This window comes from Argopecten irradians, chromosome 6, assembly GCF_041381155.1.
Source record: "Argopecten irradians isolate NY chromosome 6, Ai_NY, whole genome shotgun sequence".
NCBI lineage: Eukaryota > Metazoa > Mollusca > Bivalvia > Pectinida > Pectinidae > Argopecten > Argopecten irradians.
This window is the reverse complement of record NC_091139.1, coordinates 41,821,238-41,846,532: the sequence shown is the minus strand read 5'-3', so window position 1 is coordinate 41,846,532 and position 25,295 is coordinate 41,821,238. Positions and strand designations below refer to the sequence as shown.

The following is a 25,295-nucleotide window of genomic DNA, read 5'->3' as shown; positions in this document are numbered from 1 at the left end:
AGTTGAATTCTATCGCATGTCCACAGAAGGAGATAGTCATCTAAAAAGGCGATTGTAGCACGAGTTAACATGTTACTTAAAACAAGCCGTCATATGATGTCAGATGGGTGTAACTTTGACCTATTTCATAGTGCATAGAGGGCAATAATAAAAAAAACATGACGAGTTTGTAAATATGTTCCAGACCTCGATACACTGAGATAAACGATATTGTCACTATGATAGTAACGCCATAATTACGATATTGGCTCGTTATTTCCGGGAAAATTCGATTTTACACAAGTATGTCACTAAAACGTAGACTTTGCTACATTTTAATTATATAATCAACGCTCACCTGAATATTACGTCATAAATATAGGATCTTAAATGATTTTTCATTGCATATGAGATTTTATGAAACTATATTTAGAAGTTTTCATTTTTGCAATCCTTGGCGTGCAAAAATTAAAATTTCGAGATGAGTTTCAGAAAATCTCACATGAAATTACCACAAACTTAAGATACGTTGTGTTACATAACTACAATAGCACATATTTCGAAGAATCAAAGAATCAGAACATCAAAATGTGTTGCAATGATGCAGCGAATGCCGCCATTTTATCATGACGTCCTCGACACCTGACGTCAGGTCATTGTTCACTGATGTTAAGTCACGACGTCACGATGAATTCCTAGCCAATGAAAATCGCTCCAGGTGATATTACTCTGGTGATATATGCAAAAATATTGAATGGTCGACTCACTGGATATTAGACGGATTATGTGAAATAATCAGTGTTCCTATCGTCTCATATGAACGAAACGGGTCTAAAAATCATTTATCTTGTAAAACTTTGCCTTATATTTGTAAATTAGGGTTTAAAACCGATATTGATATTATAGCGCATACAACCACACTGTAATTATTGATTTACGGTGTTGATGAAAAACAAACCTAATAAAGATGTCATTTATCATAAAACTTAAAACTTTGAATAAAGATAATGTAAATGAAATAAAAGGCATATTACATTTGTAATATTTCATGAAATAGCATTGAATAAAACATTATGTTTAACGTGTAAGGAAATACATGCGCAGAGGATATAAGAGGGGTAATAACTCGTAATTATCGCTAGTGCGATGTTTAGAGATGTCATCAATATTTATAGGGACATTTATCAAACATATATAATAGGGACATTAATCAAATAATCATAGATATAATGATCTTTTATATATGGGAATATCTATCACACTGTAACAGCTTGGTCATAGAATGCGATATTGGTGCCATTCGGCGCCAACATGAAAACGAAATGTGTATTAGGAGGAGGCCAATCGTTACTACGAGGGAACAAACTATTATTGTCATGGAACACACTTTCATTGTAAGAATAAGGGCATTGTTTTACAGGATAACTATGCAGGAAGGAGAAATTTGGACACTGTTTTTAATTTATTGTAACACAATAACATGTTACCTACCAATAGAAATATATTCCCTCATGTTTAAAGTAAGGTATAACCACAATAACATGTATTCCCTCGATATAATATTAAAATCAGTCAGATCTACCCTGTTCCCCTACAATAATATTGTGCTCACATTTACATGTTACATTACAATAAAAATGTTACTAAATATAAGATAACAATGCTACCCAGCAACAGAAATGCTGCCTCAGTTCTTCTATGTATGTTCCGCCGCAACGTTCGTACTTAGACACGGCGAAGTGAATAAAGAAAGAAGAAAATAAATAGAAAAATCCGTTTGATGCATTGGCACGTGACGAACAATGTACCTCCAGGTTGTAGTTTTCAGAGAAGTTATTTGAATTTTATCGATAAAATACTTATTCATATGGACATTATATGGAATATCGACTGTTTAGACAAAACATGCTAAGATGTTTTAGAAAGTCTGCCCTTTATCAAACTACAACGAATACAAATGGAGTTACAATAATATGACAAATTAACTATAGTAGAAATACAATACGAAATTGTAAGAGATATGATTATATAATCACGATTCGATTTGTATATGACACGATATGTAAATTAGATGCGAACTCTCTCAGAACGTTACGTTCTAGATATACAGGAATTAAAACTATTTTTCAAATTTTTCAAACTCCATAGACTTAGATAAGCCGGTGTAGATTTAGCGTTGTCTCCCTCTACTAGGCTGATGCACACCTTTGGTATGTGACAGATCGCGTAACCAACAATAAGGTGACACGTGACCTCAAACATCTGATATTGATGACATCCATTAGGGCTAATGTTTTCGGCTAACTCACGCCCTCGTGGTTACAATGGGTCGTGGAAGAATGGGCGTGTTTACTCGGTGACAATTAATCGGTTTATGTAATCCTACAATGATTTAACTTAAAACTTAACTGTTAAAAACAAAATTCTGACGGGACAAATTTTAGTTCTTGACCGTGACTTAGAACAACACAACTGGTAAAGTTGAGAACACCGATCAGTATATAATTAACAGTAGATTACAGCAGGACTCGGGGATGGACGACAGCAGTGGGATTCTAGGAAATGCTGGCAAGCTGAGGAGTAAACGAAACTACAGATGGAGTTTAGTGCTGATCACACTGACTACTCTCTTTGTGGTGTCTGTCCATAGCTTCAGTATATTGAAATCGTTTGAAAACATGAGAGAATCTGACATGACCAAACCGGACATGGATCCATCAAAGTTGGACACGAGTAGTGTAAAGTGTATAACGTGCTCGTCCTTGGGGGACATGTGTAAACACGGAGTGTGTGTGGACAATGTAGCTAGCTGCTCCAGTACATGTCAGTGTAACGACGGATACGTTGGCATTCATTGTGAGACAAAACAGTCCGAATCTTTACTTCTTAAAAACCTCAAAGTAGTCTCTGTGATATAATGATGGAACTAAAAGAAGGAACTTCAATATCAACAAGTAAGTTCTAACTACAGGTTATTTAAAGGTATTACATCTCTGATGAATGCTATTTTTTTTCTATCAAAAACAGGAGCTGACGAATAAGTATTTTTCTTCAGTTACAAAAGTTACTTACTTTACACCATTACCATAATTGAAAAGTTTAAGCTTCATATTTTACGTTAAGATAAAAATAATAATATTGATTAATTGCGTCCCGAAAAGAATCCATGACACTTTGCCCTATATGGAATGAAGTCCATCTAAATCAAAACAAGTTATTTTATATATTACTTTTTATGTTAATTAGACATACATTTATATGAGTAAACACTAATTATTATTTAAATAACGAGTATAGGTTATGCTCTGTCGTCGAAGCATCTTTAAAGGGTAGATTTTATTTCGGCTAAAATCCTATGCTTATTATCTAGAATGATTATCTTTTTTCTGAACAGCGTTTACCAAATTAAAAGAAAAACTTATGTTTTTATTGATGATATAACACATCTTTGTTCGTTTCCAATTTCAGTGGTGATTATAGTTTCTTGGGATCAGCCTGTCTTCAAATCTTGAGATTAACCGAAAATCGTTCAATTGTTTGGATTTTGTGTCAAGGTGATTTGGTTGTTTCCGCTTGACTGGATATTGATGTTGTGATCACTTCACATCAATCATGACTACATCGGAATTACTGCGCCCTGATCTGCTAATAATCCTGTGACGACGGTATAACTGTTGTCTTAAACAGTTTTTAGAGACATACCGATCTTGAAAAAATACATATTTATGAAATATCGTTTTGTTTTTTGTGATGTGTGATATTAAGTGTTATGAATCATCAATATAGATCTAGATCCTCGAAAAGCAGACGTTTCTTGATCACGGGCAATAATCACGTGGTCAAATGAAAGTTAACAGAAGATTTCAAATACCACATTATCAATATTGCAATGCTAAGAGGAATTGATATTTCAACATGAACACTATGTTGCCAATAACACATAATTTCTTCTTATGTAGGTCAAATGGATATGTCAAAATCTCGTGAACAAAAATATAGAAATAAAACTGACCTTCAAAATAATTAAATTTGATATATGTGTTTTGTTTGTTTGTTTATTTGTTTGTTGTTTTTTTTTTTTTTTTTTTTTTTTTTTTTTTGCTCCACTTTGGTTATTACGGGAAAAAAATCAAAAATGTTAAATAGACATTCATAACCGGATCAAAAACTAAAAAAAGACGTAAGAAATGTAACCCAAATAGACAAAAGAAATTAACCCCATTCTCCATATACCAGAACATATCCTTGTATTGCATAACATGAATGTATCCATGGTAGAGAATCAACTAAGAACTAAATCATCCCTGAACAAACAGAGTTTACATATGTATACACTGTGTGTTTAAGAGGGCAAAAACCTACAGGTAGTTGTTGCATAATTAATTTTCTAATCAATTATTGTCACACGATTTAAACAATGAATTAGATAATACTAATATTATAACGGTTTATTTATTAGTAAAACAGAATCAAGTCAATCTGTTTCGTGCTGACGGTACTGAATAAAAAGAGACAATTATCATAAATTATTTAGAATTACCCACATTAATGAACACATACCTAAACAATGGTCTGATCAATCTTCTTGGCAAAATGCACAGTGTGAACAATTTGTCGAAATGATGAAGCGATTTATTTCTTAATTTGCTAAAACGGAATATTTCTTTATTTCGTCAAAAACAATTGACTATTATCATGGCAAGTAGTGACCTGTATCTTATGCATTATTATAAACACTCGTAAATTATAATTTTACTCGTTTGTTTCCTATGGAATAAACTTAAATATGATATACTATTGTATACATGTCTGCTGCTAAGCCTGGATAATTATTGATAAATGTAAAAGGTAAAATAATCGGACATTCCATTTTTCATACGGTCCATATTTCGTGTTACATGTCTTTCCTTTTATATCCTCATGTCCAGATAACTAATTGTATACTTTTTTTAATTTGACGGTAAGATTTAAGATAAAGAATGTCAGTGCTATTTTTGGGTACTAAAATGTTACTTACCTGAGAAAATGTTTCAGTCTCTTCAGTCTTCCTACGCCGTTAGATAAGTCACACATGAAGAATATAATAAGCATAAGCACACATTTAGCTATCTGTTATCTAACTTAATGTTCTACTGTTATGAGTAACATCTCATGTATTTAAAACAGTATGGTTAGTTTATTTATTTGCTTCATAACTGGTGAAGATTTTTTTTCAACAGAAACATTGTTTGATAAATAAATTATATTTCTATCTTCGTCGGGTTATCTTTTCTTGGAAGATTTAATCAAATCTTATGATGTTAGCATAAAACCATCCATCTTCAAATTTGACCAAATAAAGTGGTATTGTGTTTAAATTACGCAAGATGGAAACACCCCAATATCAATCTTGGGAGCACCCCTGTTTTACGTAACCCGCAGGTGGTATTTTGTCCATAACTGATGATTTGCTACGTCATAGGTAACCTGAAACTAAAAAGCCACGTTCTACGTTTTAAGCATTTGCAATCAAGCAATTCTCGTCCATCATTGATGCCTGGTGAAATACATCAATATAAAGCATCTTACATCAGTTAAGTGTTTTCTCATTCACCAGGAACATCTGTTTATACACCGTGTAATATTGTTTTGTTTAGCAACATACGCTATGACTGATGAGAACTATACATTAGAAAAAGTTCTGATATATTGAAATAATAATCTGATTATCTATGATAAAACATAAGTTATTGTTATATAAGGCCACCCATTTTTTATATAAAACATAGTGTTTAAACATCGCCATTTCCATTACAACATAATCCTAAAAATCGAAATAATACCAAGCCAGAGTCATTATGCCCTTGACGTAAATCTGCCTATGTACTTATGTCTACCTCTAGACGTGTCCTCCAACGCATCTGTTTTCAGTAATAGACTTCTCAAGAAAAGAAATGCAAACACTCCATTCAAGAGTTAAGAGGAAACATGGCGAACAGTTTTAGCTATTTTCCGTTCGGGATTCCACCTAATTGTCCCGAGAGTTCGGATAGCCATACTCATATACTGATATTATGGATTGTTATTTGTCTTCATTCAAATCAAGTTTGGTAGAATCCACATTGACCATAAGGAGGAGTAGCGTTTTTTTAAAACAAATGTTATTTACGAACGACATAATTTCATCAGCATCATCTCTGTCTCTTGTTTATTGCATATGGTTAAGTAACATACCGTATCCATGTGTGTTGAATACAGAACTTACGTCCTATCAACAACCAGGGTCATTAAGGGCCATAAGGTCATAAGGACGTAACAAATGTAAGATGGTACATGAAGTTTCATGGTAAGGGAGATAACTCATGATGTTTTCCTGCAGACGCTTTAGTCATGAGAGATGTCTCGAGCTCTTCAAGCATTTGAATATACGGAACATTTTAACTTTTAAAGTTATGCATAAATTATCTCATTTTAGTTTTTAAAATATAACATTAATAACCTCATCAGCTTTATGCTGCTATTTTATGTTAAATACATATCGATAAAGTATTATTTTTCATTTTAAGATTAAAACTTTTGACATCTAGGTTATATCATAATAGGAAGTAAAACATGCATATAAAGGAATATAAACGTACTTATCAATAACAAATCATGTTTCATTTTTCATGAAAATACCCGAATAAAATGAAACATGCCAATTTTATTACATGATTTTTCTGTAATAATTGAACTTTACAATTTTAACCTATTTTTCCCCATTTTTTTCTTTCTGGAAGAATTGTAGTTTATGTGTATCGATTTTACTTCATTGCCAATAACAATTATAAACAGTATTTGTTTTTAAAAAGACATTAATAAATACATATATATACATATACATATACCATAAAACATTTTGATTAAGATTTTTACTAATAGGGCGGATTAACCTACGACGAATGTGGTTTTCATCTACAGAAAATGTTCAAAATGAAAAATAAAATGAATAAGAATTTAGGAAATATGGTATGTTAAATTTCTTCGAAACTTTGAAGAAGATGCATAACATAATTGTTACCTGATAAAAGAAGAAGTAATATTGTACTAATTACAGGTTACCTGGTATGTTAAGCTACCACTTTAAAAGTGGAGAACTTGCCATCAACAAGAGAAGGCTACTGGTCCCTAACGCAGTCATTATAAATGTATCATGGTCATATTAATTTGACCGCACTCACTTGAATATGTTCTTACGAATTACAGAAAATGTACATTGAATTTGTTTTTTAAGGTTATGTTCCTAAATTTAAAACATTCAAAACGAAGTGCCACGTCTCAGCCATCTGCGCTACACAACCTTGATACTTTGATTTGTTTTTACTCCTATTCCCAAAAAGTGGTCCTCCGATGCGCTTGTGCCGAATAATGATAAAAGCATGATTGAGAAAAATATATATCAATTCAACATTACTCATACTGCGTATTAAAGCATTGAAGTCACTATTTTTTTATTTCATCGGGGTAAAAAATAGTGACTTCAATGCTTGTAATTAATTTTCCAGACTACTGAAATACGTTTACACGTACGATTCCATTGATTTTTTCCAAGGGATTATTTTTTCCAAATCAATACGCAACGTCAATATTTTTATTGTGACGTCACGATAACGTCGGGTTTCCGCGCCATTCTCGGATTTTTTTTTTCATCGTGAAATGAAAAAAATGAAAAGGCCAATCAGAAAGCCAGAAACGAAGAGAAAATTAATTATTAATTAATGTAAAAACAAATCAAAGTATCGAGTTTGTGTATACGGAAAAACTCCAACCAAAAGTCACCAATCGCACGATGATGCAACTTTGTGGTCATTTAATCAATTATCTACTGCATTAACAAATTACTTTTTCCCAAATAAGATCATTTATATATCAGATGTTTAATATATGTATTCAGTACCTTCTTATTTTGATATGTATTTTTGGATTTTGAAAACGCTCACCTTTAGGTCGAAACTGGCCGATATGTGCCAAACTTCTTTAAACTTCATTTTTTGACAACAGTGATCTGTAATGAAAACTCTTAAGGGCCATGTTGGTATAACCGGGATGACTTTTTTTGTAGAATGTAAATCAATGAATAATCGTTAATATAAAGGAACCATTATGACACAGCACCATTTTAGTGACTTCACAATCAAACCACTAAGGTTTTAAAAATAGCTGCACGTAATGAGATGACGTCAATACCAACAGGAGTGGAGGTGGGTTACAAGGGACAGGTACCTACAGACAGGGACTACTGAAAACAGTTTACCCGATAATCAGCAATCAGTTACATAAGTCAATACGAAATAGTCAAGATTGAAAATAAATGACAATGGTAATACATGTATTGGATATGGTATTTATCTTAAATTGTTTTTTAAGATGATAAAACACAAACGAGTACCGTATCTTTTGTAATATTTGAAAAATAACTTTCAACTGTTACATAAACATTGTATTCATATTATACCACAACTGTATTAGCTTTATGCTAGCCATATTGAGACAACATATGCATATACATATACATATTGTGCCGACATATGTAAAGGTGTGTGAGTAAAATCTTACTACATAGAATTTAATAGTATCGTCCTAAACCGCCACACAACTTTCTCCAAAGAGTTTATCTTTCGCTATGAATCCGCATGACATTTTCCCTCTATGACACTCTTTTGTATCATGCTAACCAGGTTATGTTTCAACAGAGACACACCACGTATCATACATACATATTACCTTTCTGTCGTAAATACGCTTCTCTCAAGTATTTTATTGTTATGGTGCAAATCAGACAGGAATATGTTTAATTCTAACACTACATATATTTGTTCATATTCAAGATTCAATTACCTAGGAGTACAATCAACATTTCACGTTTTACGTCAATCAGACAGATTTTGACAACAATTTACATCTCAATAACTAGGTTAGCGATTATTTTATTAGAATTCATTGATAACCAACAATCTTGCTCATAAAACTGATGGTAGGAATTATATCAGATAACGTTTATACTAATTGTAGATACGTGAAAAGTTTATTCAAACTCTAGTTTGTGAAATGATTGTAGCTGGCATACAAAATATGCGCTGACCGACCGATATTACATTTCTCTACAATAAGATATTGAAAAGTGCTGAGACATGTTGTATTATGTTTTATCTTGTGTAATAAAACATGATAATTATTTCTATGATTAAGATTGCCTTTATAAACCACAATAAAGAGTCCCCCTATCCCTGTCAGGCCTGTATAAGAAGTGACACTTGTACACCGTGTCCATCATGTTTGTATCAATCTGATCGTTCGCGACATCTTCTGGCTGATTTTGTTTACATGTTGTGTGCCGCTGTCACATTAGTGACAGATTTACCTACCGATAAATCATCTCCCACTCCTCACCACAGTTAAATACTCACTTATTTATTACATTATTCATTGATTTTCCAGGAATCGCACAAAGCCTCCTCGGTAAGCCTTATTATTTCTGTAAATGGTGCCACCGTCATAATTACTTTGATGTACCAAGGTGTTACCTTATATATCTTCAATTCACCTCACGAAATGAACTTAACTATACCATGGTTGTTAAGATTTAACTTGCTGATGAAGTATTATAATCTCGTAACAACCGCGTAACTAGCATTAGTATCCCATTAAGACAAGCTATCAAGCAACCATGAATGAATACAGTATGTTCTCTATATGCCATATGGATCAAACTAAAAGGCGACCTTTCCTGACCTGAAACACAAACAGCAACTAAGCTATTCCTCGTTATTCAAAATACAAATGTCCAAGACAATTGAATTAGATGTATCTAACACTACCTTTAAACCACAACGCAAGTCATCCTCTAGGGAGTTACTATCAACGAGGTGGATATAACGACAGTGATATTAACCCCTAGAATTGGAATATCGAGGATGAGGGAAAGTGTAAAATAACTATACTCTGTGAAGACATTTGTATGCTTTGAGTCAAGGCATTCATCAACAAAGCTTCCGATATCATTCGACTGGTACACCATTGTTTCCGAAATATATTCAAGGATATTACCGTGGCTGTTCCTGACATACGATACATGAATTGAATGCTAACAAATCACGAAAACAAAACTTTAAAGCAATGAAAGAAGAGGTGTTCTTGAGCCTTGACCAAAAACTCAAAATTTTAAATGGTTTATGATTCATTTTAGACCCTTCTTTCAGGCTTATATAACCTGAGGGGTACAGTATATTAAGAAAGCCATGTCAAGCTCCACATATAGAGAACAGCAATAGGTTTTAGCGATTTTGCATTTCAGAGTGCTAAGGAAAAGGGTATATTAATTGTAATTATTGATAGTTTAAGGTTCCATACGGTAGAAATTGTTTCAAATATTAATATGGGTTCATTTTTTTAGCAATTTTCCCGACCTCTGCAGTTACAGATATCCAGCCTGTTGTAAGTATGCCTACACAACAGCTATTACCCACGGTCAGAACAGATCACTCATTTATCTGACCCTAGTCTTTGGCTTAGCCAATCAATTATGACGTAAATTTTTGAAACGTGTCGCCTGTGATTGGTTTCCTGTACAGCAGATTGCTACAAAGGAATTTTCATAATATTGTGCTTAAAATCTTAAAATTAGAGCATTTGTTTTGTAAATATTATAAAACGATCTACAAAGGAACGATGTTTGGGTTATAAATGCGCCTACAAAATTGGTTGCCGTTGTATTGTACTGTACGCCTTAAATGGAGTAAATTTGCGCTCATGGGATTTCAGCCTTGCTTTAACTTATACAATCATTTTAGCGTTAACATGTGATTGCGCCAGAAGTACATTAATATTTCTACAGTTGACAAGAGAAACGTTTATGTCATTATCCCGTCCTCTTGATATGTAAACATAACGCCCCAGATTTTATTATCAGATCAAGCATACTATTTAATATATTTACTATCCGCTGTATATGATTAATTAATAGATCTTTACTCACATTTTTCATTTATGTTAATTAATTGATTATTTAAAACACCTACGGTAGACCACATAAACAATTAGTATAGAAATAGATTCAGAGATCACACAGAAAAAAACAGTATAATGACTAGCGTTCAACCACATGAAACACTTCCCTGTCAGGTGAAACATGAGTGGGTGTGATTTTTCTGCTTCACACAATAAGGAGTTGATACAGCGGCCCAAAATGACATTCGTTAACTTGACAGAGGTTGACATTCGAGGTGATCGAGCCATCAGACGGGATACAGCTGTTGTAGCAGACAGAATGGCTTAGTGAGTTGGTTACAAAACACACACTGACATTGACGAATGACACAAAAAACAATAATAACCTTTATTTTTATAGCGTTAGAATTAGACGAAAATAATATTTTATTTTTTTCATATGTTGTCAGTTTACATACATGTATATTAAACAAAATAAAATTATCTCATCCATGAAAACTTTTAAAAATTCATTAACAACCTGGACATTTCGCAATCAATATAGACAATCAGAAAACATGTTTATATACATTGATATTACATTTAAAAACTGGTAAAAGCATAGTTAATAAGAACTATTTCAAATCAAAAACCTAACCATGTTAAAATAATTTGTTCGCATATATGCAATTTAAATTTAAATTATTTCCCGGAGACTATTACAAAGTAATTAGCAATTAATTCTTTTTATATACATACATTGAGATTAGATTTAAAAACTGGTAAAACGGTCTAGCAAATTGGCTTCTTAGTAAGAACAAAACTATTTCAAAACAGAAGCCCAACCAGGTTGAAATAACGTCGATATCTCTATTGGATACACATGATATAAAACTAATTCGTCTAAAGTACCTCTACACTATCAAAGTAGGATATGGAACCAAACTATAAATACCAAAACATTGAAGGAGTTAATGGAGTACAATATTCGCCTGACTTCCTCAAACAATATTAGCACGTCAAACCGTTTAGAAAATGTTCCGTCGTTAATCAAACATAAACTTAAACGTTGAAGTAATTTAAATAATGTGTATTTTTAGTATGCCATTGGTCGTGAAAAAGATTCAGTTTGACCAGATATATATTAAGACTCGAACGAGACATCTTTTATTTACTTTTACCTGTGTTAATCACATACCTGTGGTCAGAAATGACCAGTAACTTACGCATGGCGTGACGTCAAACTTAATCCTAGCCATACTGTGTGTTGTATCAGATCATCAGGATGATGTGCTAGCTCTGTCAGGAAACGTAGGGAAAAACATCACGTACACAATATAGAAGTACAATGTACATTATTATCTTATTCGCATTATTTTCTTAAATTCTATTGTTCGTATTGCATTTTACATTTTTTTCAATAATGTATAATTTCATGCATACAAATACAAATTCATTTAATTCTAGGATTGGAAAACAACCTTGTAACTCAACTATTGTTCAAAATTAATTTAGTGCTAAAACTTTAAAGTAAGTATCAAAGATACAGAGAGATGTGTAAATGTAAGGCCAGTCAAGTAAAGTCTGAGAAATTGTTTCTATCGAATGAAAGTTTTTATTATTGAAATAAAAGCTCCTAGGTTCAAAAACAGCGTTTCTTCAAATAAAATTATAAAACTAAAATAAAACTATTTCTGTAGCTTTATATTCCTCTTGGTTACAATCACTTTAATAAGTGAAATAATTATCACTGACATCAGAGAATAACAGAGGTATAAAATTGGTATATTCTGGTATGGTGGACCAATTTATTTACGAAGACTTTCGATTCTTTTTCAAAACAGGAAATAAAATCCATAAGAAACACGTATTTGACGTTGTGGGGAATTAAATAAACAAATGATGAAGCAATTGCTGTATTTTCCAAATGTCGATAAACACTTTAATAATTACCCTATGTTTTTCATTTACGTCACTGAATTTATGTCCACGTTTTATTCCGGTTGTAACTGGTGGTGTAGCCACTGATTAAAATAGATGTTATATTTTAAAGGAAAAAATTCTTTATTATCCATCCCATTTTTTCCTATCCCAAACGTTATTTGAGAATGTAAACAATGTCAGCATTTAAACAAGATCATGTCTAGTGTCGGACCTAGCCTAAAACAATGTAGTTTTATGTTTTAGTTTGTTTACTATGTCACACAGACTCTATCTGTTGACCTGACTCACCGCAGTCGGGACCTTTGTTGACAAACAACGATTGATGCTTTCAAAGTTACTATAACCTTAGTTAACCGTTGTTTCATTTTCCATACAGAATACGAAACATTCTTTCTACACAATTTGACGTGATAGTGATCACTTGATAAGTTTAAATCTGACGACAGCTCAAAGACAACACGATCTAGCCACACTTAATAAAAAAAAATAAGGAAATAGCTGTCAACACATGCTGGTACAATATTGACCCTGAATATGGACAGTCACATACTGTATAACATGAAATATTCGTTGGCTATTTCTTTCGTGGTTGAAACTTGCAAACTATTTTGTCGCGATTTATCAATGGGATTGTGAACCCTTTAATGTTCAATAGAGAAAAAAGTATCTACGTTCTAACATTTTTATATTTTCTCTATTATTTCTGTATCTCATCAGTCTCTATTTGAAAACTTTGGGAATTTTTTTGTTTGTTTGTTTTAGTTTCTTTTCCTTCCTTGTTATTTGTAACAAGTTTAATATAAGATAATGAAGTGTTCCTTATGAATATCCGGGATATTTGACTCTTCTATAACAAAATCTCCACATTGGTTGTCATGATTCAAAGTGTGTTTCCCCAACTAATGCAACATATTACGTAGAGGGGCAGCTGTAAAAAGACCTTAACTAGGACGTTAACACTACCCAAATTGGTACACTTTTTGAAGGTAATTGTTAAAATTTTCTAACGTGTGCTTGAATTAAGATTTTTTCTTAACATTCAACAAATAGTTGCTTTTAGATGTAATTCTATGATTTGTTTACTTTATTTATGTCACATATCTGTCAAAAAATATTCCATTCAGCAAAAGTTTTCCTTATTTTGAAATACTTCGTGGTATTTAGGGTTGTCGTACGACGTCGTTTCCCAAATATTTTTTTTCACAATTTTCTTATTTTCAAATATGAACAAGGATAATGAGCAACAGAAAAGAATTTGTCACAGTTACTATTCAGCACCTTCATTTTTGTTCAGGACAATCATTGTCAGTTTAGAGCGCAAACATAAAAATCCTGCTTCATATATAATTTAAGTGTGCCATTTTGAGAAGCGTACCAACTTTTGTAGTGTCACGTTAAACTTATCCATGCTGGGAAGTTGACTTTGGTCACAAGTGCTTAACAATGTTGATAAGTGCAGGAAATAGGATGCCTTTCAAAAGCAAACTACAACTCAGCGTTTAAGTTAGGCTAAAATATCCTTTACTGCACGGTCCTAAATCGTCTCCTGTATTGCCAAACCTACAATTTCCCATGTCGCCGATATCAATTATACATTCATTAGATAAAAGAATAATGGCAGTTACATATGTCCGGTTATGGTATCCATGCTATTACATGGAACAACACGTATCAAACTTTTACTTACTAAATTAATATCAATAATAAAAAGTTAAACAAATATTAAAGATAGGTAGTCAAATGTTATGGTCACTCCAGGACTATTGTCAAAAGGCCAACAACAAGTGGGATAGATGCAAATACACTTGCAAACGGTCAAGGTAACATTAGGATGGTTGTCAAGGATACGTAAACAGTGAGCGTTACTCGAGGAAGGTTGTCAAATATACGTCAACTCAACAGTAAGGGTTACTCGAGATAGGTTGTCAAGGATATGTCAACAGTGATAGTTACTAGAGAAAGGTTATCAAGGATACGTCAACCGTGAGAGTTATTCGGGGAAGGTTGTCAAGGATACGTCAACAGTGAAGGTTACTCGAGATAGGTTGTCAAAGATACGTCAACAGTGAGAGTTACTCGGGGAAGGTTGTCAAGGATACGTCAACAGTGAAGGTTACTCCGGGAAGGTTGTCAAAGATACGTCAACAGTGAGAGTTACTCGGGGAAGGTTGTCAAGGATACGTTAACAGTGATGGTTAATACGGGAAGGTTGTCAAGGATACGTCAACAGTGAAGGTTACTCCGGGAAGGTTGTCAAAGATTCGTCAACAGTGAGGGTTACTCGAGAAAGGTTGTCAAAGATACGTCAACAGTGAGAGTTACTCGGGGAAGGTTGTCAAGGATACGTCAACAGTGAAGGTTACTCGAGATAGGTTGTCAAAGATACGTCAACAGTGAGAGTTACTCGGGGAAGGTTGTCAAGGATACGTCAACAGTGAAGGTTACTCGAGAAAGGTTGTCAAAGATACGTCAACAGTGAGAGTTACTCGGGGAAGGTTGTCAAGGATACGTTAACAGTGATGGTTAATACGGGAAGGTTGTCAAGGATACGTCAACAGTGAAGGTTACTCCGGGAAGGTTGTCAAAGATTCGTCAACAGTGAGGGTTACTCGAGAAAGGTTGTCAAAGATACGTCAACAGTGAGAGTTACTCGGGGAAGGTTGTCAAGGATACGTCAACAGTGAAGGTTACTCCGGGAAGGTTGTCAAAGATACGTCAACAGTGAGGGTTACTCGGGGAAGGTTGTCAAGGATACGTCAACAGTGAAGGTTACTCGAGAAAGGTTGTCAAAGATACGTCAACAGTGAGGGTTACTCGAGAAAGGTTGTCAAAGATACGTCAACAATGAGGGTTACTCGAGAAAGGTTGTCAAAGATACGTCAACAGTGAGAATTACTCGGGGAAGGTTGTCAACGATACGTCAACAGTGAAGGTTACTCGAGAAAGGTTGTCAAAGATACGTCAACAGTGAGGGTTACTCGGGGAAGGTTGTCAAGGATATGTCAACAGTGAGGGTTACTCGGGGAAGGTTGTCAAGGATACGTCAACAGTGAGGGTTACTCGAGAAAGGTTGTCAAAGATACTTCAACAGTGAGAGTTACTCGGGGAAGGTTGTCAAGGATACGTCAACAGTGAAGGTTACTCCGGGAAGGTTGTCAAGGATACGTCAACAGTGAGGGTTACTAGAGGAAGGTTGTCAAGAATATGTCAACAGTGAGGGTTACTCGAGGAAGGCTGTCAAGGATACGTCAACAGTGAGGGTTACTCGGGGAAGGTTGTCAAGGATACGTCAACAGTGAGAGTTACTCGAGGAAGGTTGTCAAGAATATGTCAACAGTGAGGGTTACTCGAGGAAGGCTGTCAAGGATACGTCAACAGTGAGGGTTACTCGGGGAAGGTTGTCAAGGATACGTCAACAGTGAGGGTTACTCGGGGAAGGTTGTCAAGGATACGTCAACAGTGAGGGTTACTCCGGGAAGGTTGTCAAAGATACGTCAACAGTGAAGGTAACTCGAGGAAGGCTGTTAAGGATATGTCAACAGTGAGGGTTACTCCGGGAAGGTTGTCAAGGATACATCAACAGTGAGAGTTACTCCGGGAAGGTTGTCAAGGATACATCAACAGTAAGAGTTACTCCGGGAAGGTTGTCAAAGATACGTCAACAGTGAAGGTAACTCGAGGAAGGCTGTCAAGAATATGTCAACAGTGAGTGTTACTCGGGGAAGGTTGTCAAAGATACGTCAACAGTGAGGGTTACTCGAGGAGGCTGTCAAGAATATGTCAACAGTGAGGGTTACTCGAGGAAGGCTGTCAAGGATACGTCAACAGTGAGGGTTACTCTTGGAAGGATGTCATAAAGGTTAGGTTTACATGAGTATAGGTGTCAAAGGGTTAGAATTACATTAATATGGTGTCAAAGGGTTAGGGTTACATGAGTCTGGGTGTTAAAGGTTTAGGGTTACATGAGTATGGGTGTCAAAGGGGAAGGGTTACGTATGTATGGGTGCCAAAGGGGTAGAGTAACATGAGTCTGGGTGTGAAGGTTTAGGGTTACATGGGTATGGGTGTCAAAGGGTAAGGGTTACATATGTATGGGTATAAAAGGGTTAGGGTTACATATGAATGGGTGCCAAAGGGTTAGGGTCACATATGTATGGGTGTCAAATGGTTAGGATTTAATGAGTATGGGTGTCAAAGGGTAAGGGTTACATATGTATGGGTGTCAAAGGGTTTAAGTCACATAGAGATTGAACGGTGTTTTGATTGCGTTAAAGGTGGTATGAACGCAATGGGAAACAGACATATTCTACATGTAACGCGTTAGCAATGCGTTAGCGCTACATGTAGAATATGTCTGTATCCCATTGCGTTCATACCACCTTTAACGCAATCAAAACACTGTTTAAAGGCCCACTACCTTTCCGGAGCAAAATTTAAAGGTTTCTCAAAAACATTAATAACAAAAGAAAATATATATCGATGGCTTAAGATGGGGTTACAACACCAAACATATGCAAGATTTCCTGTCTAATGTACGATAACAGTGAAGATTCATTTCGCTGTTTTGCCGTCTGGCGCAGTGATAGTCAACTACCGCGCGGCATTTAGGACGACGGCGGGAAACATAAAACGACCCGCGTTATGAAAATTAACATTTTATTTATTCTAATTAAACAGTTCTGAAGGTGATGATAAGTGTGCTAGTAAACGTATAGTTAATAACTTCTGCGACTCTACAAAATTATTGATCTCGTTTTACATTCCTATTTTAAAAATTAAAAGCCGTTTCGGAAAGGTAGTGGCCCTTTAATCTATATATTTACATAAATAAGTCTACTTTTACCTCAAATTTAAAACGTTGATGGTTACTAAGTTGGGTAACTACGGTAGTCATGATGACCGAAGATATAATTCCGATTGTTGAATGTTTTAGCGGCAAATGCAGTTTGGTTTGAAATATAACAATGACATCGTTCAATTATTTTTAAAATATTATTTTTTCAATTTGATAATATATCAACAATGTCCATTTCGAATAAAAATTGAGATAACCGAGGCGGAACGACTACCGGTACGGTATCTTTGTCAGGGCAGTGATGCGGTCCGAAGTGGAGCGAACCGCGATATTTGATTTTCAACCGAGGAAAGTTACTGTGATATAGCCTATTGATGGTATGACCGTTAAGCTGCTGAATGTCTGTCATGTATGTATCGGTCTGCGAACGCGATATAGACTAAATTCTTCATAGTCATGACATTTATTTCATTGTACGGAATATATACAAGTGTTTGCGTGTGTGTAGGCATATTTTGAATGCAAAGACGTGGCTATTTAAAGCTGATGATACTGTTTCGGATAGGCTTCCTGTAATGTTTTTTCTTTCTGGAAACCTGTATATGATCTGTTAACCTATTGTTCGCTTAGACGCTCCCAGAATTGTTCACCGACAATAAGATGTTCTGTATATTTAGGTGAGATGAGTGACCGTACACATATGTACTACTGAAGTAAATATGGAATTCCTAGAACATTCCCGAGGAAAGCCCTCCGGTTGTAGCCCCGACCAGAGAATAATTTTTTTGTTTATTACCGTTACAATGCTTAAAAACATCTTTTGTTTTGATGTCTAATATATATTTAATTGGATCTAATAAAAAATCTTTATTGTTATTTTGAAATCCGTTAAATTATGACGCAAAATCTTATCGAAGCGTGAACTAGAAGTAGTCCGAACCTGCACTGCGTTTGTATTCATACGTCATTGCGATTACGTTAATTTGAACGCAACTCCCCTCTCATTGACTATATAGGGGCATATGTAAATATATGAATATGGGTGTCAAAGGGTTAAGGTTACATGAGTATGGGTGTCAAAGGGTTAGGGTTACATGAGTATGGGTGTCAAAGGGTTAGGGTTACATGAGTATGGGTGTCAAAGGGTAAGGGTTACATGAGTATGGGTGTCAAAGGGTTAGGGTTAAATGATTATGGGTGTCAAAGGGTTAGGGTTACATGAGTATGGGTGTCAACGGGATAGGGTTACATATGTATGGGTGTCAAAGGGGAAGGGTTACATGAGTCTGGGTGTCAAATGTTTAAGGTTACATAGGTATGGGTATAAAGGGTTAGGGTTACATATGTATGGGTGTCAAAGGTTAGGGTTACATATGTATGGGTGTCAAAAAGACGTTTAGGGTCAAAGTCATCTCATGACTGTTGTTGAAAAGACTTTAACAGCCATTTTTCTTATGGGACGGCCATCATGGAAACACCAGCAACCATGCCATATTAGGGCAGGTATATATCAGGACAGGTATCTATTAGGGCAGGTATCTATTAGGGCAGGTATATATTAGGACAGGTATATATTAGGGCAGGTATCTATGGGGGATTATAACTATCTGCACTTGTTTGATTTAAAACTAATTTACATTTTAGAGTTTGGAGATATTTACAGACTAAATATAGTGAACATCTGGAGTCAATCACCACACATTCCCGGGACATGTAACATTCATCAGTGTACATCCTGCAGCGTGATGTAACGGCTTATTAATAAGTGTGTCAATATTTATTGCATTGTTTAGTTATTAGTCGTCATTTTCATAAAAGTTATGACAAACTTTTTATTCTGTCAAATAACAATTAAAATATCTTATGAAAGAATCACCATTCCATAATTTCCCCCAACGTTGAGTAACTATTGAAGGAGTGTCTAAATTATAGTTCCTCCAGCCCTTGTTCATCTTAAATGCATTTTATTTGACCACAACGTAGTCATGCAAATGAATGTAATAGAAAATGTTCAAAGCATTTTCACCATTTCTCTTTACTTTATCATCTGATTTTTACATAAACAGAGGCCACAGGAAATGTTATTTTTATAATGAATGTGATCCCTGTGATGATGTTTTAATACCAAGCAATACAAATTATACAGATTTTTGCGTTTATAAAATATTCTTAATAGTTTTCTTAAGAATGTTTTATTCATATTTCATTTAAATAGAAACCCATAATTTTAGACAACCAAAAAGATACCTTTCCAATCCCGTTTTTAATTTTCAAACTGGGAATGTAAAACGAGGTTGATAATTTTGTAGACTCACAAATTATAAACAATAAAGAAATATTTGGAAATTAAAGACACTCATTCATAAGTTGTTGTTTTAGAATAAAGGGATGTCTTTATAACGATAGACAAAACGTCATATTGACTTTTAGAATTGACTTTAAAACGTTATTTTTTTCTTTTAAGAAAAGAATTGTATAATCCTGTCAATTTTTCAGTCAGTCTAATTCTTTTTACGGTACTTGAATTATTAATTGCATACATCAACGCCAGCATACAGTTCATAAGCCCCAATTCACATGAAGATGTAAAGAATACTGGTTTGTTATATGCTCGTTATGGTTTCTCAGGCATGGAAAAATTTCGTCATTTAAGAAGACAAAAATCGTTTATACATATAATCGTTCAACGAATTAAATAAAAAACATATGGTGCGAGGTTTGTTTCAAATGGAAACTTTATACGGGGCACCTATTACAATGAAGATAATTCATCAAAATGTTAATGCATTGATCATAGGTATGCATCATTGACAGAATACGTATGATAGGTATGCATCATTATTGACAGAATACGTATGATAGGTATGCATCATTGACAGAATACGTATGATAGGTATGCATCATTGACAGAATACGTATGATAGGTATGCATCATTGACAGAATACGTATGATAGGTATGCATCATTGACAGAATACGTATGATAGGTATGCATCATTATTGACAGAATACGTATGATAGGTATGCATCATTGACAGAATACGTATGATAGGTATGCATCATTGACAGAATACGTATGATAGGTATGCATCATTGACAGAATACGTATGATAGGTATGCATCATTGACAGAATACGTATGATAGGTATGCATCATTGACAGAATACGTATGATAGGTATGCATCATTGACAGAATACGTATGATAGGTATGCATCATTGACAGAATACGTATGATAGGTATGCATCATTGACAGAATACGTATGATAGGTATGCATCATTGACAGAATACGTATGATAGGTATGCATCATTATTGACAGAATACGTATGATAGGTATGCATCATTGACAGAATACGTATGATAGGTATGCATCATTGACAGAATACGTATGATAGGTATGCATCATTGACAGAATACGTATGATAGGTATGCATCATTGACAGAATACGTATGATAGGTATGCATCATTGACAGAATACGTATGATAGGTATGCATCATTGACAGAATACGTATGATAGGTATGCATCATTGACAGAATACGTATGATAGGTATGCATCATTGACAGAATACGTATGATAGGTATGCATCATTGACAGAATACGTATGATAGGTATGCATCATTGACAGAATACGTATGATAGGTATGCATCATTGACAGAATACGTATGATAGGTATGCATCATTGACAGAATACGTATGATAGGTATGCATCATTGACAGAATACGTATGATAGGTATGCATCATTATTGACAGAATACGTATGATAGGTATGCATCATTATTGACAGAATACGTATGATAGGTATGCATCATTGACAGAATACGTATGATAGGTATGCATCATTGACAGAATACGTATGATAGGTATGCATCATTGACAGAATACGTATGATAGGTATGCATCATTGACAGAATACGTATGATAGGTATGCATCATTGACAGAATACGTATGATAGGTATGCATCATTGACAGAATACGTATGATAGGTATGCATCATTATTGACAGAATACGTATGATAGGTATGCATCATTGACAGAATACGTATGATAGGTATGCATCATTGACAGAATACGTATGATAGGTATGCATCATTGACAGAATACGTATGATAGGTATGCATCATTGACAGAATACGTATGATAGGTATGCATCATTGACAGAATACGTATGATAGGTATGCATCATTGACAGAATACGTATGATAGGTATGCATCATTGACAGAATACGTATGATAGGTATGCATCATTATTGACAGAATACGTATGATAGGTATGCATCATTGACAGAATACGTATGATAGGTATGCATCATTGACAGAATACGTATGATAGGTATGCATCATTGACAGAATACGTATGATAGGTATGCATCATTGACAGAATACGTATGATAGGTATGCATCATTGACAGAATACGTATGATAGGTATGCATCATTGACAGAATACGTATGATAGGTATGCATCATTGACAGAATACGTATGATAGGTATGCATCATTGACAGAATACGTATGATAGGTATGCATCATTGACAGAATACGTATGATAGGTATGCATCATTGACAGAATACGTATGATAGGTATGCATCATTGACAGAATACGTATGATAGGTATGCATCATTGACAGAATACGTATGATAGGTATGCATCATTGACAGAATACGTATGATAGGTATGCATCATTGACAGAATACGTATGATAGGTATGCATCATTGACAGAATACGTATGATAGGTATGCATCATTGACAGAATACGTATGATAGGTATGCATCATTGACAGAATACGTATGATAGGTATGCATCATTATTGACAGAATACGTATGATAGGTATGCATCATTGACAGAATACGTATGATAGGTATGCATCATTGACAGAATACGTATGATAGGTATGCATCATTGACAGAATACGTATGATAGGTATGCATCATTGACAGAATACGTATGATAGGTATGCATCATTGACAGAATACGTATGATAGGTATGCATCATTGACAGAATACGTATGATAGGTATGCATCATTGACAGAATACGTATGATAGGTATGCATCATTGACAGAATACGTATGATAGGTATGCATCATTGACAGAATACGTATGATAGGTATGCATCATTGACAGAATACGTATGATAGGTATGCATCATTGACAGAATACGTATGATAGGTATGCATCATTGACAGAATACGTATGATAGGTATGCATCATTGACAGAATACGTATGATAGGTATGCATCATTGACAGAATACGTATGATAGGTATGCATCATTGACAGAATACGTATGATAGGTATGCATCATTGACAGAATACGTATGATAGGTATGCATCATTGACAGAATACGTATGATAGGTATGCATCATTGACAGAATACGTATGATAGGTATGCATCATTGACAGAATACGTATGATAGGTATGCATCATTGACAGAATACGTATGATAGGTATGCATCATTGACAGAATACGTATGATAGGTATGCATCATTGACAGAATACGTATGATAGGTATGCATCATTGACAGAATACGTATGATAGGTATGCTCATCAGGTAGCATCATTGACAGAACGTATGATAGGTATGCATCATTGACAGAATACGTATGATAGGTATGCATCATTGACAGAATACGTATGATAGGTATGCATCATTATTGACAGAATACGTATGATAGGTATGCATCATTGACAGAATACGTATGATAGGTATGCATCATTGACAGAATACGTATGATAGGTACGCATCATTGACAGAATACGTATGATAGGTATGCATCATTGACAGAATACGTATGATAGGTATGCATCATTGACAGAATACGTATGATAGGTACGCATCATTATTGACAGAATACGTATGATAGGTATGCATCATTGACAGAATACGTATGATAGGTATGCATCATTGACAGAATACGTATGATAGGTATGCATCATTGACAGAATACGTATGATAGGTATGCATCATTATTGACAGAATACGTATGATAGGTATGCATCATTGACAGAATACGTATGATAGGTATGCATCATTGACAGAATACGTATGATAGGTATGCATCATTGACAGAATACGTATGATAGGTATGCATCATTGACAGAATACGTATGATAGGTATGCATCATTGACAGAAATACGTATGATAGGTATGCATCATTGACAGAATACGTATGATAGGTATGCATCATTGACAGAATACGTATGATAGGTATGCATCATTGACAGAATACGTATGATAGGTATGCATCATTGACAGAATACGTATGATAGGTATGCATCATTATTGACAGAATACGTATGATAGGTATGCATCATTGACAGAATACGTATGATAGGTATGCATCATTGACAGAATACGTATGATAGGTATGCATCATTGACAGAATACGTATGATAGGTATGCATCATTGACAGAATACGTATGATAGGTATGCATCATTGACAGAATACGTATGATAGGTATGCATCATTATTGACAGAATACGTATGATAGGTATGCATCATTGACAGAATACGTATGATAGGTATGCATCATTGACAGAATACGTATGATAGGTATGCATCATTGACAGAATACGTATGATAGGTATGCATCATTGACAGAATACGTATGATAGGTATGCATCATTGACAGAATACGTATGATAGGTATGCATCATTGACAGAATACGTATGATAGGTATGCATCATTGACAGAATACGTATGATAGGTATGCATCATTGACAGAATACGTATGATAGGTATGCATCATTGACAGAATAGTATATAGTATGATAGGTATGCATCATTGACAGAATACGTATGATAGGTATGCATCATTGACAGAATACGTATGATAGGTATGCATCATTGACAGAATACGTATGATAGGTATGCATCATTGACAGAATACGTATGATAGGTATGCATCATTGACAGAATACGTATGATAGGTATGCATCATTACAGAATACGTATGATAGGTATGCATCATTGACAGAATACGTATGATAGGTATGCATCATTATTGACAGAATACGTATGATAGGTATGCATCATTGACAGAATACGTATGATAGGTATGCATCATTGACAGAATACGTATGATAGGTATGCATCATTGACAGAATACGTATGATAGGTATGCATCATTGACAGAATACGTATGATAGGTATGCATCATTGACAGAATACGTATGATAGGTATGCATCATTGACAGAATACGTATGATAGGTATGCATCATTGACAGAATACGTATGATAGGTATGCATCATTGACAGAATACGTATGATAGGTATGCATCATTGACAGAATACGTATGATAGGTATGCATCATTGACAGAATACGTATGATAGGTATGCATCATTGACAGAATACGTATGATAGGTATGCATCATTATTGACAGAATACGTATGATAGGTATGCATCATTGACAGAATACGTATGATAGGTATGCATCATTATTGACAGAATACGTATGATAGGTATGCATCATTGACAGAATACGTATGATAGGTATGCATCATTGACAGAATACGTATGATAGGTATGCATCATTGACAGAATACGTATGATAGGTATGCATCATATTGACAGAATACGTATGATAGGTATGCATCATTGACAGAATACGTATG

At 34.5% G+C, this 25,295-nt stretch overlaps 1 long non-coding RNA gene across 1 annotated transcript; it reads left to right on the top strand.

The window, feature by feature from the left end:
• The first annotated feature begins 2,216 nt into the window (after positions 1-2,216).
• LOC138326361 (uncharacterized) lies at positions 2,217-4,012 on the top strand. The gene is made up of 2 exons (XR_011208895.1): positions 2,217-2,933; positions 3,448-4,012. It is a non-coding gene; the product is annotated as an uncharacterized lncRNA (long non-coding RNA).
• Positions 4,013-25,295: the final 21,283 nt, after the last annotated feature.